Here is an 18,105-nt window from a genome sequence, read left to right as displayed (position 1 = left end):
TTCCCCATACACATGTTAAAACATACTATGTTCCTTTCTCACTAACCAGAACAAGATAACCTTAAATATGTAAGAATAACTGCTTTAAGATCAATAACCAGAATAGCACCTATCATAGTAGGGAGTCAAAATATTTGGTTAAATAAATAAATCTTTAAAAATGTGCCCTGTGCAGTTTGGCTCAGTGGTTAGAGTGTCAACCCGCAGACCAATGAGTCTCAGTTCAATTCCGGTCAAAGGCACATACCTCTGTTGCAGTTTGATGATCAGCTCAGGTTGGGGTCATGCAGGAGGCAACCTGCATGTCTCTCTCACATCAATGTGTCTCTCTCTCTCTCTCTCTCTCTCTCTCTCTCTCTCTCTCTCTCTCTCTCTCTCTTAACCCCACCCCCGGGAATCAATGGAAAACTATCCTCAGGTGAGGATTTAAAAATTAAAAAAAATGTATGTATGGCCCAGTGTGGCTCAGTTGATTGAGCAACATCTCATGTACTGGTTGGGAGGTCCCAGTTCCATTTCTGGTCAGGACACATGCCCAGATTGCCAGCTTGATCCCCAGTAGGGGCTGTGCAGAAGGCATCCTATCTATGTTTCTCTCTCTAAAAAAAAAATCAATAAAAATATATTTTAAAAATAAAAATAAAAATGTATGTACATTCTGCAAGTTATTTATAATATCTATCTATTTTAGAATAAATATATTTTGCCCAAATCTTTGAGTGGAAGGGATGCTTCAGGAAGAGTGCACAAGGAGGGTTTCAGAATTGCTTCAAGCCCCAGGTGACAGAAGCTCAATAATTTGCCCTGAAGGGTTCTTCAGAATTTAAGAGAATAAACCAGTCCTTCCTCTCTCTAAAAGTGTATGTTGAAGAGTATTTCTAGGGATAAAATATTTGTATAACTACAGACACATCAATTTTAAATGTCTTCTATTATAACAATAACCTGTTCACCAAGCACATTTTAAAGTCTTCAAGATATTGATGTTTGTTAATGGTCCTAAGCACTACTAATCCATCTTCTGCAGCAACTCAGCAAGTACAAGAGTCTGCATCAGTCAGAATAAGTCGCTCCATCAGCCCCAGCACTGTTCTCTGAGTTGACAAAGATCGGTGTTATATATGCGTGAGGAATAAGGGTCAGGACAGATCATCCAAGCCAGTTGTATGAGAAGGGAGGGAAGAGAGACCAACCCAGATGATGAAAATAATCAAGGAACCATAGAAACAACCACCATTTCCACATTTCTTTCATAGCCACTCTTTTATCCCAGTTTCTGCAGAGATATGGACCGAGGAAGATGACCATTAAACCATCCAGACTAGAATGCGTCCCACAGTAAAATGCACTAGAAACACTCCCTTCCTCTCCCCTTTCTTCCTCATTTGGCTTTGTGTTTTTAGGTATAAGAGTCTTATCCCTGTTTTTACTTAAAATAAAGAGCAAATCAACATTTTGTACTGTGAGAAAAAAATCACTTATTTTTCATGTACATGACTGAAAAGGAATCCCTTACATCTCGATCATCCTGTGTTGATCACAGGAGGCAGACCTCTGGGACCAAGATGAAGCTCTAGAATCAGTCTGAGTTTCACCTTGGTTGCACCATTTACAAGCTGGCTGACCTAGGACAAACTGCTTAAGCTGTTCGTGCTTCCTACTCCTCTAAAACAATATCTTATAGATTTGTTGATAGGTTTAAATGAGAACATGTAGGTTGAACTCTGAAAACTGTGGCTGATATATAGTGAGCACTTTTATTATTAGGTGGCATTTTTATTAGTGTTAATGATGTTTGAGCTCTCAGCATGACCAAATGGCCCTCCAATGACCCGCCTCTCTTACCTTGGCTGCTTGCTGCATAGACTTCATCACACTGCCTCACTTTGCTCCACGAAAGCCAGGTTATCTTTTAGTCCCAAACCATTTTATCTCTATCCTCCGTATCTTTGTTCACACTGCACTGCCTAGTTGTAATTCAACATTCCCTTTACACAACCTATTTCCTATTAAGCTTCAACCACGTAAAATTGAATGGTGCTATATTTGTGCCCCTGGCCAGACATTTTGTACAAATTTCTTCATTCCCCTTCTCTCCTCCTCTGGACTATGAACCCTTCAAGAGCAGAAGAGTGTTTCTGTCACCCTTTTAGCCATTCCACTTAGCAACTGCTGTATAAAACACATTTAGGAAAATGTATGTTGAATTAAAGAAAAAGGCCCAGTGTAGTAATTCTGAAGTCATAAAATTCTGTTTAAAGTATAGCCAAGGGAATTGGCTTGGTGATCTCTTCTGGCAGCAAATACCATTTATTATTATAAACTGCATAAAGTAATTGTCTTTATTTGTTCAAAATTAGATGTCCTTTAATCACATCTGGTGAATTGAATTAAGGAACTTACTCTTATTAATGGAATTTAGCTTTTAATATATCTGAGATATTTCTAATAACATTGTTCAGAGTCCTGTAAAGTTTTCTTCCTGATACATAATGCTACATTTTTCTATTTTCCTATTCTTTTATTTATAAATATCATATAATGTTTTTGAAATCATCTATACTACCTTTAATCAGTTGGTTCAACAATAATTAAAAACCATTTTTAAATGTGCTTCCATATTTTTCCCCTTTGGTGAATTTTACCCAAATCAACTAAAATATTTTATATAAATAACTATGTAATTCATATTTTTTCAAATGGACTCTCTGCTAGAGAAAAACAATAACCTATCTTATACGATGGCTCAAAAATACATTTGTGAAATTAATGAATAGTATTTAACTTGATTCATATATCACAAACCCAAGCATTTATGTCCATCATCATTGCCACCAAACTTACACCCACCGTCATCTCCCAGCTCAACTACTGCAGTAGTTTTTACACCGACTTCCACTTCCAGGTTTGCATCTCTACTATCCACAGAACATTTGAAATGATCTTTTAAAGTTTTAATCAGTTACCCAGTCAAAATTCTCCTATCACCGTTGTATAACGAATCAAGCCTGGCCTCCTTACAATGGCCTATGAAGCCCAATATGAGCTGATCATTGTCTGCCTGTCTGCCTCCCTCTCCACCTCATTGGGTCAGGATGCATTCTGGGTTTCTTCCCCCCTTGAACATGCCATTCTTGTTCCTGTCCTGGGCTTTTGTATCTAATATCCCCTCTCCTTGCAAAGCTTGATCCTGAAGAGAAGGCTGAGTGGTTATCCTCAGATCAAACATGGCTTCCTTGGTGAGGCCGACCTTCCCCGACTGCCTCCACTCCAGGAGGCTGTCCAGTCCTACTGTGGGCAGCTCTGCCGTTCTCAGCACTGTCTCTGCCTAATGGTCCAGCTTGTTCAGTCTGTCCTGGATCTTGGCATTTAGGTCCACTACCTTCCTCTTCTGACACCTAGTTAAAGCTGAAAACCTCACAAATCTCGTAGCTCAGCCATTTTGCTTCTGGTTGGCTAGTTTTTCTCAGCATGTTATTCATGCCACTCCATAACCAGGGGAGACCTGGGATTGCAAACTGGGTTTACTTGTACCATGGGACCCTTGTGACACTACTGAGTCACCAGGCGTTGGTGTGGGATTACTCAGCACAGTAATCCCTTCCCAAAATCACAGGCAAAACCCTGAGAATTTCTCTACTAAGAATTTCTAAAGCTACCCCCACCAGATGTTTGACCTCAAGAAGCTGAGAGGAGAAAACGAGAGCAGTGGCAGCCACTTTCCTCTCCTGATAGGATCTTTCTCTTCACTTTGGTTATATCTACAAATAATACATAAAAGGGGCTCTCTTCCTATTGCTTTCTGCATGCTTAGAAACTCCTTTATATAAAATTCCATGAAAACTTAGTCATTTGTGCTTACTGAATAACATCAAGATGACAAGTAAAATTAGTGAATCATCTTAGTGTTTTATGCTTACATTACTAAGCACTGGATCTTGGCAAAACATCCAAGTAATAAACGAATCCACCAATTCTAGATTTTATATGTAAGAAGGGACTAAAGGAATTTTGAAATCCTCTTTTCTCCAGACCAACTGACTTTAAACCATCTATCAAAGTGGGAGATAGAAATTGAGTGTCTTGTGCCCATCTCTTCCCCATGTTGGACAAATGCCTTGACTGCTCTAGGAGAAAAGGCAAGCATTTTAGGAAATTAGAAGAGAAAAATGTATTCTAATCATTTGATGAGTTAGACACAAATGTACAGAATGGAAAAGAATGATTGTGTCCCTACACAAAATACAAAAAGCAAGATAGAAATGATAATTATAGTCAAACCTTTATAAAAAAATAATTATACAAGAGTAACTTCATAGCTTGAGTGTTATTTATTCTGCATGCTGAGCCATTAAATCATAGCCATGACTTAAGAAATGCACGTGTGTGTGCGCGTGCATACACACACACACACACACACACACACACACAAATCTGAGTTGCCAAATATATAACAGGACTCAGGACACTTGCTGGCCCTAATTATTTGCTCTCATTCTAGATAGGATTCTAAATGTTTGAGTTTCTGACTTTCCAGCAAAAAAAAATAAAAAAAAAATGAAAGCATCATGGTAAAAATAGAGCAAGAACAGCATTTGATGCTGAGACAAAATATTATTGTTACAAAACTATCATTTGCTCAAATATAATCATCTGTAACCAGTTGAGATAGGTGTGGATGCCCTTTTTCTATTTTTTTTAATCTTTATTGTTGAAAGTATTACAGATGTTTTCCCCTTTTCCTCCACAGATCCCCTTTCCCGCTCCCACCCCTTTTCTATGTTCATTATATTAAATATATTGATCTTTTATGTCAAAATATACAACCAGTATATATATGTTATATGCAATAATTTTACTTTTGGTCATTTAAAAACTTCAAGCACAAGATATATACAGTTTCAGCAGAGAAACTTTATCTACCTTATAAAACATTATTTTTTTCAAATTGGGGCTCAAATAGTATTGAAAGTAGATATGCAGGCAGGATTATTTTATAAACAGTGTCCAGGGCCTGTGCTACTGAAGACTTGTCTGAGTAGACACTTGGACTTACTTCTGGATTTACCCTAGTTCCCTAGCTACAACTTCTAGCTTCTTAAACCGACTAGATGTTTGAACAATCCGAACTCTGAAAAATGGGGATAATAAAACCCACCTTACATAATTGCTATGATGATTAAATGACAACTACACACACCAGAAAACATTCAAGAGTTGATATAAAATATAGACATGTTATTCGATAATTGTTGATGGCAGGCATTCTGGCAGGTGTAAGGTGATACCTCATAGTTGTTTTAATTTGCATCTGTCTGATGATTAGGGACGTATGTCTCTTGGCCATTTGTATGTCCTTTTTGGAGAAGTGTCTATTTAGGTCCTCTGCCCATTTTTTAATTGGGTTCTTTGTCTTCCTTTTTATTGGGTTGTATGAGCACTTTATATATTTTGGAAATTAACCATTTATCTGATGTATCATTAGCAATTATGCTTTCCCATACAGTGAGTTCCCTTTCCATTTTTATGGTTGTTTCTTTTGCTGTGCAGAAGCTTTTTAGTTTGATGTAGAAAAGGATACTCTAGTACACTGCTGGTGGGAATGCAGACTGGTGCAGCCACTATGGAAAACAGTAAGGTGTTTCCTCAAAAAATTAAAAATTGATCTGCCATTTGACCCAGTGATCCCACTTCTAAGAATATATCCTAAGAAGCCTGAAACACCAATCAGAAAGAATATATGTACCCCTATGTTCATAGTAGCACTATTTACAATCTCTAAGATCTGGAAACAGTCCAAGTGTCCATCAATAATGTGCAGATAAAAAAACTGTGGTACATATATACAATGGAATACTAAGCAGCTGTAAGAAAGAAAGATCCCTTATCCTTTGAGATGACATGGAGGGACCTAGAGAGTATTATGCTAAGTAACATAAGCCAACCAGAGAAAGACAAATACCACATGATCTCACTTATTTGCAGAATGTAATGAACAAGGTGGGCTGATGAACAAAATAGACCCAGAGACATAGAAAGGATAATAGTTCAGACTGACAAACCTCAGAATAGGGGGTGGGGAGGATGGATGAGATGAACCAAAGAATTTATATACCCAGCACATTTAACTAACAATTTTTTTTCTTTCCCAACAGGTTAAGGATGTACTAATTTAAGAATTTTAAAATACAGTGGAATAGCATTACAACGGTCTATGTGCTTCCCATGATATGTTCTCTATATTGTAAGTATACATATTTACATTTCCAAGCTAGCGTGATTGTGAGAGAAATGTGTTCAATTAGACTTTTGGATAACTTAGATTGTTTCAGAAAAGTGTAAGCTACAACTCATCCAAAATATAGAATAGTTCTGGATGGTTATCTTATATGAGGAGGTATTCTACAATTTTAGATTTAACATTGTTTCAAAATTAAAGTTTAATATAATTATCATGGTAGAATAATATATCCATTTTATTAGATTTTTTATAAATATTATATTTAATACTTAAGATTTTTATACTACTTAGTTTTCTAGAATTTTTTCAAAAATATTGGGCATGTAGAATTTCATGGTAAAGTATTAAAATTTATTGAAGTATCTTAAAAATATATTTACTATTTCAACGTCAGATCAATTTTTACTATATTAATTATCTTTTTGAAAATTTTTTTAGTTCTGGCAAGATAATACATATAGCACTAAATCATTTGTGTATATGAGTGTGTATATATATATATACACACACACACAATTTATTTAATAAACTAAATAAAAAGTTTTCTTTGTTCAGTAAGAAAAACTTTTACTATTAATTGTACATTGTTTAAAAGCAAGGAGAAGAGAAAGACTGCACAACTATGCTTTGTTTTTGAGTTAAGAAGGACTAAGCACTAAGTACTAACTCACAGCAGCAGGAAGACAAGGAGGCAGTCCAATATCGTCTTCCTCCAAGTGAATGATAACTAGAGCCCTTCGTATTCAATTGTGGGACAAATTTATGGCACATTTAGGGCATCAGAAGTTGCTGTTCTAGCACAACACCTGATTCTTCCAAACCTGCAGAACCCATCTCAAGCATCACTCTCTAAACTCTCAGCCTTTTTGTTGTTGGAAACCTTGTCTGAGGATAAAAATTATATCACAAGGGATTTGAAATTTGGTGATCCTTGATCTTTCTCTACAAAGGCAGGAGAATGAGGTGTGCCTAGTTAGGCTGCAGGGGTTGGAAGTCGTGGTGGATAGAAAGATCATTACCAGGCCATTTTAGAACACTGAATTAGTGCCTTTGACACAACATATAATTTAATACACTATATATGTTTCTAAAGCAGTGCTATCTAATAGAAATATAATGTGAGCCACACATGTAATTTAAACTTTTCTTATGATCACATCAAAAAAGGTAAAAAAAAAAAAAAAAAAAGCAAGTATAGTGGGTTTTAATAATAAATTTTATTTAACCTTATAAAATCTATATAATCCTTTTAGCATGTGATCAATGTAAAAACTATTAATGAACCATTTAACATTTTTTATGCCATATCTTCGAAATCCAGTGTGTACTTATATCACATCTCGATTTGGATACTAAATTTTTATTGGATGTACTGGATCCATATTCAGATTTCATAAAATTTATAGTTGAAAAGAGTAGATTCCCAAGGCCAAGTTGTTCCACACATACTGAAAGTTTTTCAGTAACTAAATTGAGTATCAGTTTTTAAATTCAGGTTCATTAAAATTAAGTGTTATTTAATGTATACTGGACACATTTCAAGTACTCGACAGTCCCATGTGTCTAGGAGCTATTATATTGGACAACTATTGTCCAGAGGACTGTTGATCTAATGCTACAGTTCTGCTACCTAATAACTTTTGTAGGCTGATATCAGAGTACACCAATGAAGCAGATAAGTTTAAAATTTCACTGAGGAAAAAAATGTCAAATCCTATACCTCTGACTAAAATGGTATTTTATAGAACATGTTTTTGGAGAAATTGTGGATAAAATATACAAGGTCTAAATCTCCAAGCTGTGAGACACACTGAAATTTTTTTGTAATTTGATTCATTGTACATGTTCTGTTGTACTCTGTGGGAAGGAACAGAGTACAGCCATCCCCATTACAAAGAGTGAATGAAAGCAATAAATGAATAGATAATAATTTTTTATGGTTCTGTGAAAGACACTATTAAAAGAATGAAAATATAAGCTTCAGACTTGTAAGTCATATAACTGATAAAGGAATGTATGGCCAATAAGCATATGGGAGAATTTTCAACATCCTTAGTTAAGAGAGATGCAAAATTAAAATCACAATGAGATACCATTAGACACCTATTAAAATTAGTATTTTTTTTAAAGTCTAACACTATCAATTGCCGACGAGCATTCGGAGTCACAGAGACTCTCCTTCATTGTTGATGGAAATTAAAAATGATATTGCAACTTTGGAAAACTTTGTGCCAATTTTTTAAATAAAATTAAGCATACACTTACCATATAATCCAACAATCCCTTTCTTAGGTTTTTACCAAAGTGAATCTAAAACTTGTTTTTACACAAAAACCTATATGTGAATATTTATAGCATTTTTATCTATGATTACCAAAATGTTCTCAAATGGTGAATGGATGAACATACTGTAGCATATCTATACAATTAAACTAGTACTTAACTATAGAAAGGAAACGATTATTGATTCATGCAATACCATGAATTCATCTTAAATGCATTTTGCTAAGTGAAAGAAGCAGACCCAAATGACTGAATATTGTGTGATTCCATATATGTGACATTTTAGAAAAGACAAAACATACAGACAGGAAACATCAGTGGTTGCAGGGTTTAGATATGGGAGACTTGACTGCAGAGTGATAACATGAGGAATTTTGGGTGATGGAACTATCCTGTATGGTAACGTGCTGGACAAATGCCTGTGCACTCATCAAAACTTAGAGGACTATGCAACACAAAGAGTGAGGTAGATAGTATGCAATTTAAAATAAATAAATAAATAAAATAGGATGTTGGACTATTCCAGGATGAAATAGAAATCTTGACAAATGAATCTAACCAGATTACCAGTGTAAGACATACACTCACTGAAGGCCCAGGGGGAAAAGGACCTAGTCTAGTAACTTTGAGAAACAGTTTTGATAGGACAAAGACTAAGAACAATAATGTTAAAGAGAAAAATAACTGTACATAGACATTTTACTCTATTTGATACTTTTTTTATTTTCTTTTTTTATTGAATTTATTGGGGTGACATTGGTTCACAAAACCATACAGGTTTCAAGTGTACAATTCAAGAAAACATCCTCTGCACACTGTATTGTGTACCCATAGCCCTAAGCAAAGTCTCTTTCATTCCCCATTTTCTCTCCCTCTGCCCACCTCCACATACACCCACCCACTTTTCCTCTGGCTATCACCACACTATTGTCTGTGTCTATGTGTTTTAAATATATGATTTTTTTTTCATGTTCACCTTCTTTCATCTAGCCCACCAGCACCCCCTTCCTGTCTGACAGCTGTCAGTCTGTTCCATGTATCCATGCCTCTGTTTCTATTTTGTTCGTCAGTGTATTTTGTTCATCAGATTCTACATATAAGTGAAATCATATGGTGCTTGTCTTTCTCTGACTAGCTTATTTCACTTAGCATAATAATCTCTGGGTCCATTTATGCTATCACAAAAGGTAAGATTTCCTTCTTTTTTACTGCTGAGTAGTATTCCATTGTGTAAATGCACCACAGCTTTTTTATCCACTCATTCACTAATGGACACGTGGGCTGTTTCCAGATCTTAGCTACTGTAAATAATGCTGCTATGAACATAGGGGTGCATATATTCTTTCAAATTAGTGTTTCAGGTTTTCTTGCATATATTCCAGTAATTGGAATCACTTGGGTGTGGGGGGGGGGTGGCTCAAAAGATAGTTCTATTTTTTTAATGTTTTATTGATGATAGCCTTTCTGACAGGTGTGAGGTGATATCTCTTTGTAGTTTTAATTTTTATCTCTGATGATTAGTGATGTTGAGCAGTTTTTTATATGTCTAGTGGCCATCTGTAGGCCCTTTGGAGAAGTATCTTTTCAGATCCTTTGCCCGTTTTTAAATTTGCTTAATTGTCTTATTGGTGTTGAGTAGCATAAGTTATTTATATATTTTGGAAAGTAACCCCTTATCAGATGTATCATTGGCAAATATGTTCTATTCAGTGGGTTCCCTTTTCATTTTGTTGATGGTTTCTCTTGCTGTGCAAATCCTTTTTAGTTTGATGTAGGTCTATTTGAAAATTTTTTTCAGAGGTGTACAAGTTAATAATTATCAAATTATTTTGCATGTATACTAGGGTGAAACACATAAATAAATAAATTGTTAGTGAAAGTTACAAATAAGCACAATGACATAGGTAAAATTAACCTTGTGTGCTAGATAAGAGATGAAGACATCAGTATAACTCATTTTTATGTTAGTGGACATGCAGATAGATACACAATAAAGCTAGATCTGTATGCATAGACGGGTCTACATATGTAACATATTAGCTCTACTTCTGGAAAGGTCCTAAAAGCAGTAACACCACTCACTGTAGCAATGAACATACTTCGTGTACAGACTTATTTTCTAAATATTCTCCAATAAAAAAAAAAATGTAACCAGGGCACGCAGGAAAAATGGCCAATTCTAGATCTAGGCCGAGAAAAATACAATATGAACCTGAAACATCTTATAGTGCCAGAAAATGAAATAGTGGCAAAAAAAGAAATTACTGGGACATATCGAAAGAACACAGTAGAAAACCAGAAAGAATTCTGAATCACCAAAGCTGAAATGCTTTGAGCAACAAAATACTGAGCCTGATTTTATCAGATTATAACCTCATGAATAAAATACACATTAATGAATCCACACTGATAAAAATAAATGATTGAATAGATAGATAAATGACAGAAAAGGGAACATCTTTGCAGAAAAATTACAAATAATGTACGTAGACACTTTACCCACTTCCCAGGAGGTTAATCTCAATCCCTGTTCTCTTGAGTGTGGGCTAGTCTTTGTGACTCAGAGAGTATAGAAATGAGGAGAAACAAAGCAGACACTGCCTTCACAGAGTGACCGAGGCTAATATCTCCAAAAGAAGTCATGTCGACCACAGGTACCTGGCAGGATGTGGTGAGGGCACTTCACTTCTATGATATTCTCTCCCAAAACTCTTATCCTCATTCTAATCTTGAGGAAAACACGAGTTTCTTTTATAGTCATTATGGCATTTCAGTGTTACACTGAGCATGTAAAGTAGGAAATCAAATAACATTCCTTATTTATAAATAAGGAAAAAGTCTTCAAGAGGTTAAGTGACTCACACAGAGGCAGGCAGCTGGTGTCGAACACCTACACAAAACACACCTTGCTTCCCCTAACCCCTTTTGTACCACATCATAAAGTCCACACTGTATGGAAATATGATTCTTAGAATATGTTCTTTTTCTTTTCTTAACTTCCAGAGATGCCCAAGCTCTTCTCAATTTAAATAAAATTGTAACAAATTGTATATCATCTCTTAAAATGCATTATTCACATTTAAAGCCAAAAATCTCTGTTTTCTGAAATGTCTGAAATATTTGGGATTTTGTTGAACTCCAAAATCCAACCAAGGCTACTAGATTAGAAATCACTGTTGCTAATATATTTATGTTATATCAGACACAAGAATAGTTTTACTTCAAGGAAACATTGTAGGAGAATCCCCAAAAATCACAAAATTTATTAAATGAGAAGTTATTTTCAGTCTGAGGAATGGGGTAGCCCAGAGATGTGGAAGTGGGGTACAGACTGACAATCCCCAGAAGAGAGGGTGGGAGGAAAGATAAACCACAGAACTTATATGCATGTATGCATGAAAAACGGACAACAAAGCTGGGGAGAGGGCGGGGAGGGAGGGGAAGGGGGAATCAGTTGGGGGGGAGGAGAAACATCTGTAACAAAAATAAATTAATTTAAATTCTAAAAAAATGAGAAGTTATTTTTTGTTGTTGTTTTGTTTTGTTTTGTTCTGTTTTTTGGTACGTGCCCCTAGCGGGAACCAAACCCAGGACTCTATGGTCTGCAGGCCGAGGTTCCAACCGCTGAGCCAAACCGGCCAGGGCAAGAAGTTTTTTTTGTTTGTTTATTTTTTTATTAAGGAATGATTATTTGTCTCACAAGAGTATTTATAATGTCTTTTCTCAACAATCTTCCCTGGTGCCATTTCACTGGATTTATATATCAGTATTTCAGATAGATTCATTTTACAAAGTAAAACCTACCTACCTTTGGACATCGTGTTCCTTTCCTTTAGCACTTACGTCACTATTCCTATCTGAAACAATTTCTCTGCGTTGGAGTGATCTCACAACCCATAGGCACTTCTACTATGGAGAGAATGCATAGCATACTTTCACTTATTAGTAAATCAAGCTTTCTCCTTATTGCTTTTTAATCACAATGCTGACTTTTAAGGGACTTTATTTTATTAGGTAATTTTAAAATACTTGAATAGGCTATTTAAAAAGCTTCTTGAAAAAAAATAAAAAGCTTCTTCAATATAAGAGAGTGATAAACAATAAAAGACACACCAATAGAAAAACATATTCTATACCTCCAAATAATAATATAGTAGGAGACAAATGCAAAATGAATCTGGTATATCCCATGTTTAAATCTTATTTTTTATCTGTCATAACAAATAAACCTTCATTGAAAAGAAGACACCCAAGTCTACCTCTCTGCTATATTTGAATAAAGAGAGCTCTCATTATTTTCTTATTTCCAAACAAAACCCTTTCCACCATTATTAACACCTATTTCATTTTGGTTTGGGTTTTTGTTGTTGTTCAAGGGGTTATTCAGGAGAGCTATTTTTCACAAGACCTGTCTCTTTTACAATAAGCCTTCTTCCTGTACTGCCTGGTGCATGGTAGATAACTAAAAATATTTTCAGTATTAAATTTCTAAATAAAATACCATTGAGAACATTTTCAGTTAAGGAAAGTGGTCTTAAGAGAATAAGTTATTTCAGGAGTAATTGGGGTAGCATGGGTGGGACCTACTCCAGAGTCCTGGTACTTGTGACGATCATTCTATATATGTAGAAAGTGATTCTAGATGTCTCAGATTCTATCCCTTCCCCAAGGAGATGTAGGCAAAATATAGATGGGTAGCTGGATGCATGCATGAGTAAATGGAAGAGGGTAGATGAATGGAAAGAAAGATAACTTATTGCTCTGTTATTGCTCCCTAATATCTTTCATTGCATCACTAATATTTTATCCAAACATGGAACACTAGTTTAAGAAATTTGGGGATGAGGACTGGCTTAAGCTCAGAGGTTCTTTAGAGTCAAACAAGTTTGCTTCTTAACCACTCTTGCTTGTGAGGATGGTTTGAGACCCAAGGATTCCCTTCAGTCCTTTACAAAGAAAAAAAAGAAACCAAAGAATATAGTTGGTGATAGAGAATTCTATGAAGCTTGGGTAATTATGAAGAAAGTTGTGGATACAGTGCTTTTACCATCTGTGCCCAGGAGAACTTTATTTTGGTTGCCTAATAAATATCAGTTTATCTTTACCTTGACAGTAGAGTCAAAATCAATGCCAATGGAAGTCTCTATCTATAATGATGACTACTCTATATTCTTTTCTCTTCTTATTCCTTTAATGATATATCTTTATTTTGAATATGCAGATATAAGCAATTCTAAGTCTATGCTTCAAATTATATGCTCTGGTGAAAGAATTAGTAGACAAAGATATCTTGAAAATCTCAACTTATTATGTTCAAGTTGGTCTTAAATTTTACTTCTAGAGACTATAATTTTACTGTGGTTACACTATAAAAAGAAATGAAAACACTTAAAGTGAATCAATTCCAGCAAGAAAAACAATATAGTGTGAATATTTATGTTAGTTAAGTTCTTAGAATAAGTAGAAGCAAATAAACATACCTAAACTTTTATTTTAAATTATGCATATTATTTTTGTAGGATTTCTAGCTATCCTTATTAAATGATCATTCCACATATTTTGAACTTTAATTTTAATTATTTTCAACTATCTCTATTTTGGTTTTCTTTCATTTTAAATTTATCTTCCTAGTGAAAAAATGAATCTTCCCTTTTATTTTTTTATGTCCTACAATTTAAAAAATTATATTAATATTTGTACTTAAAAAGATTATGTTAATTTAAAATTTATAACTTAATGTCATTTAAATGTAAAAATAAATATAACAATTTCTCTATTCTTATTTTGGGGATACTATAATCTATCTCCAGTAAATCTCTATGATACTAAAGAAAGAAATCTGGCTTATGCTCTCTTGGTTTTATAGACATACAATATCAAATTTTCATTGTGCTCAAAACAGAGGTAGAAGATAGAAAGCTGCCTTACCTGACAACGTCAAGGGACTTTACCAGTAAATCTTCAAGGAGGAGAAAATGTGCAATGGGCTGGAGAGCCAAGACAGTTATAGGAAAGTGTGGTTTGTGGTCAATATTAATTTGTGTGCTCTATTGTGATACAACACTTCTTCATCTAAAACTTCAGAAATATGTGTTAACTGTGCCTTCTGCGAAAGGTGCAGGGGAAAGAAAGAGATTGAGTTCCACATCCAGGTCAAAGCAATCAGAGGAAAGGGAACATTTATGGTATAAGACATGAATGGAATTTGAAATCTCCAGGGTAGGAATTCAGAGCACTAAATAATCAGGAGTTCAAAAGATTTTTGGAATTATCGGGAATCTTTTGGGACATTGTAATTTGCATAGAATATGGATGGTTGGCTAGGAACCTAAAATACAGAGACCATAATTTATATCTAGATTACTTTGTTATTACATAAATCTTAAAGCAGTATTTTTAAAAACTCAATAATAATGTATTGCACTTAGAATTCCACAACCCCAAAAATTTAGTTATTTGTCCATGTTTCCTTTTATTTTAATTTGTATGTACACATAATTTCACATGATATAATAGTTATTTTATATTTTGATTATGTGCTCAATCCCAAATCATTAACATGTTAACATATACATTATTTTACAGGTATCTATATAATGACTGTTTACTTAATTTTTTTCTAATCTTGTATTAAACACTTATCAAGTGTTTTTGTCCTTATTTTTGGATCATTTTCTTTTGCAGATGAATAGAATTATGGCTTAAGAGTGAGTCTTTAGATTTTCACAATGAACTAGGTATGTGACTAGCCCAAGAGTTTTAAACTTCCTATTCCTTGTGATCTAATGCAAAATGAAAATAATAATAGGACTTATACTGTAGAATTGTTGAAAGGATTAAATGCAAAATGCATAACAAAGACATCAGGGGTCCTAAGGAGAGGGTGCCATTGATTAACTGACTTTCAGAAGTGTGTTCTTTGGAGTGAGTCTTTTCTAATCAACTGACTTTCAGAAGTTAGGATTGTTACTAATTGGTTAATTTGCAAATGTGTGTTCACCAACTTATGCTACCATTAGTTGATCAAATTTGTGTGAAATCAGTTTTTATGATTTTTAGAACTGACATTGCTTAAGTGAGCAGGTTTAAAATTAGTTCTGGTGACTACTACCACAGATACAGAAACAAACAACAACAAAAAAAGTTATTTCCTACAAGTATAGGAACATTTTATTATCAAGCTGTATTTGCAACAACCATATGATAAAATTTTTTCATGAGGAAAATGATGGAGGATACCAAGAAGAGCTCTCTGTACGAAAGACTAGGAAATAACTAGAAGTTTGACTTTAATGCAGTCTTCTGATTGACAAGTACTATATAAGAATCAAGCAGTGAAATAAACATGGAAAGTAAGTGCCCACTGGAAAGAAGAGTGACACTTGGATGGAGGGGTAAGTACATTTTAAGTTAATAAAGTTGGCAATGGAAACTTACTTCCTACTTCACTATCAAAAATATAAAATTTTACATTTTGGTGTGATTATACATGTATAAATGTTATCTTTTCATTAAACTTTTTAGTTCACAGAACTACTTTTCTCTAAATTTACATTTATCTAGAGTATCTGATGATTTTTTGGGTTTCTGGTTTTGATTTTTGGATCCTTCCTATCTCCCTCTTTTTAATATAAATCGTGCTTTTACCTATTTGTATTTCATTCTAGAATGGTTTACAACTTCGTCCCAGGAAGTTGTCCCTGACAGTTCAACATCCTTTTTTTGGTTCTCATCCTCTTAAATTTTGTTTTCCTCCTTAGTCAGCAACTGGGAACACTTTTTTTTCTTTGTTTTAAATGACAGTCATTTTGGGGAATATTGGATTCTCTTGTTTCTATGCACACCCTTTCTGTTTTCTACCACCCAAAACCAACTTCTCTTGGCTACATCTTTCCAAAGGAGGTATTATTTTTTTCTTTTTCTTTTTTTTGTTTTTGAAAAATATTAGTAAGATAAGTCTAGGTTAACTCGATGTGGATGATGCCTGTGTCTTCCATGCTGTCACTTCTGCAACCCATTTTAGAGCCAGATTTTACTTTCGTTACTTGCGGTTCAGCTGCTGTGTGGCTGCTCACACGAACCAATAGAGCTATGCAGATCACAAGTGTAGTGATGTCGTCCTCCCTTAAACATACACACACTACACACCCACACATGCAAGCCCTTGTTTCAGATCATTGTTGACCTTTGTCATAATTTTTTAACTAAAAGGAGCAATCAGGCATTTGCTTCCAAGTTTCATCCCTGAGGAGACAACTATGTCAAACAATGTATTTCTTCTTCTACTGCTTCTTGGCCTTCAAGAGCTTGTGGCTGTTCAGTAACCTCAGGATGTTTCAGGAAGTCCCAGCTTCCACACTTTGACTCCCTGAGTCCTCTGGGAGTCACCCCCACAAGTCCCCCAAAGACAGAGATTACTTTGCCAATATTATAGACACCCAAAGAGGCCATCTTTCTCCTCCAACTTCACACAGAAAACTTCTCACCTGTTCTCAACAAGGAAACCACTTTTCTAATATTGTGGAGAGGAGTTAGGGAAGGGGCTCCACCTACAATCTACTAATTATTTAAAACATGTCAGTGAATTACAAGAATTATTTTTGACAATCACCGTAGTCCTACAAAGAAGGCACTGTAGTCTCCATTTGTTATCTGAATAAGCCTCTCAGGGAGGTGAGAGATTTGCCTAAGTTCCAAGATGAAATGGAGCAGAGGCGAACGGTGCCATTTACCAATGAATTGTATTTCTCTCTTGCGTGCCTACAAAGTCGCCAAGTTCCCCACATTATAGTGTATTATTCTACTTTAACATTTGCATCACTTGATGTCGGAACAAATATAAAAGTCTTGTTTTCTGCGTACTGTGTTAAATTTTTGTACACAAATAAATAATAAATTATTTGGGATAGGAATTTTGTTCCTCTTGATTAAACTTATTATTATTATTATTTTTATCCTCACCTGAGGACATTTTTCCACTTTTTATTCAGGTAGAGTGGGAAGGAGAGAGAGGAAGAGAGAGAGAGAGAGAGAGAGAGAGAGAGAGAGAGAGAGAGAGAGAAAAACATTGACGTGAAAGGGACATATCAAGTGGCTGCCACCCGCACGACCAACCAGGGCCGGGGACAAACTGCAACTGAGGTATGTGCCCTTAGCGGGAACTGAACCCGGGTATCTGTGGACTCCAGACCAACGCTCTAACCATTGAGCCAAACAGGCCAGGGCTGATTAAACTTATTTTGTAATACTCAATGTCATTTAGGACAATTGAGCAAAAAAACAAAGATTATAAGAATTTACATATCTCTGCTCCCTTCCTAACAAGCATTTATAAGCTGCTTCTGAAAATGAGCAAAATGTTAGTTCTTCTGCCCCAAATGGAATATGTCCTTCTCTGGCTTTGGCTGCATGTTACAGTCTGGTTACTGCCTGTAGGTAGGTGTGCACTCGACAGCAGAACTATGGTTCAAATAATGGAGAGATATAAACTAGACTATATAAAATATATAATGTGGAGGCATATCTTAATATCTCTACAAAAAAAAAAATACCTGAAAATTATCCTTGGACTAGTACTGCAG

At 35.1% G+C, this 18,105-nt stretch overlaps 1 protein-coding gene across 1 annotated transcript in view; it reads left to right on the top strand.

Annotated features, from left to right (window-relative positions):
* Window positions 1–18,105, top strand: part of FUT9 (fucosyltransferase 9) — a 161,241-nt gene that overhangs the window by 82,372 nt on the left and 60,764 nt on the right. Inside the window, exon 2 of the mRNA XM_036249310.1 lies at window positions 6,156–6,244. The gene's annotated coding sequence lies outside the window, so the exon portion shown is untranslated. The remainder of the gene's footprint in view (window positions 1–6,155; window positions 6,245–18,105) is intronic.

The sequence above is a fragment of the Molossus molossus genome, unplaced genomic scaffold, assembly GCF_014108415.1.
Source record: "Molossus molossus isolate mMolMol1 unplaced genomic scaffold, mMolMol1.p scaffold_m16_p_8, whole genome shotgun sequence".
NCBI classification, from domain to species: domain Eukaryota; kingdom Metazoa; phylum Chordata; class Mammalia; order Chiroptera; family Molossidae; genus Molossus; species Molossus molossus.
Note: the sequence above shows the minus strand (reverse complement) of the source record. Positions and strands in the feature narration are given on the sequence as shown.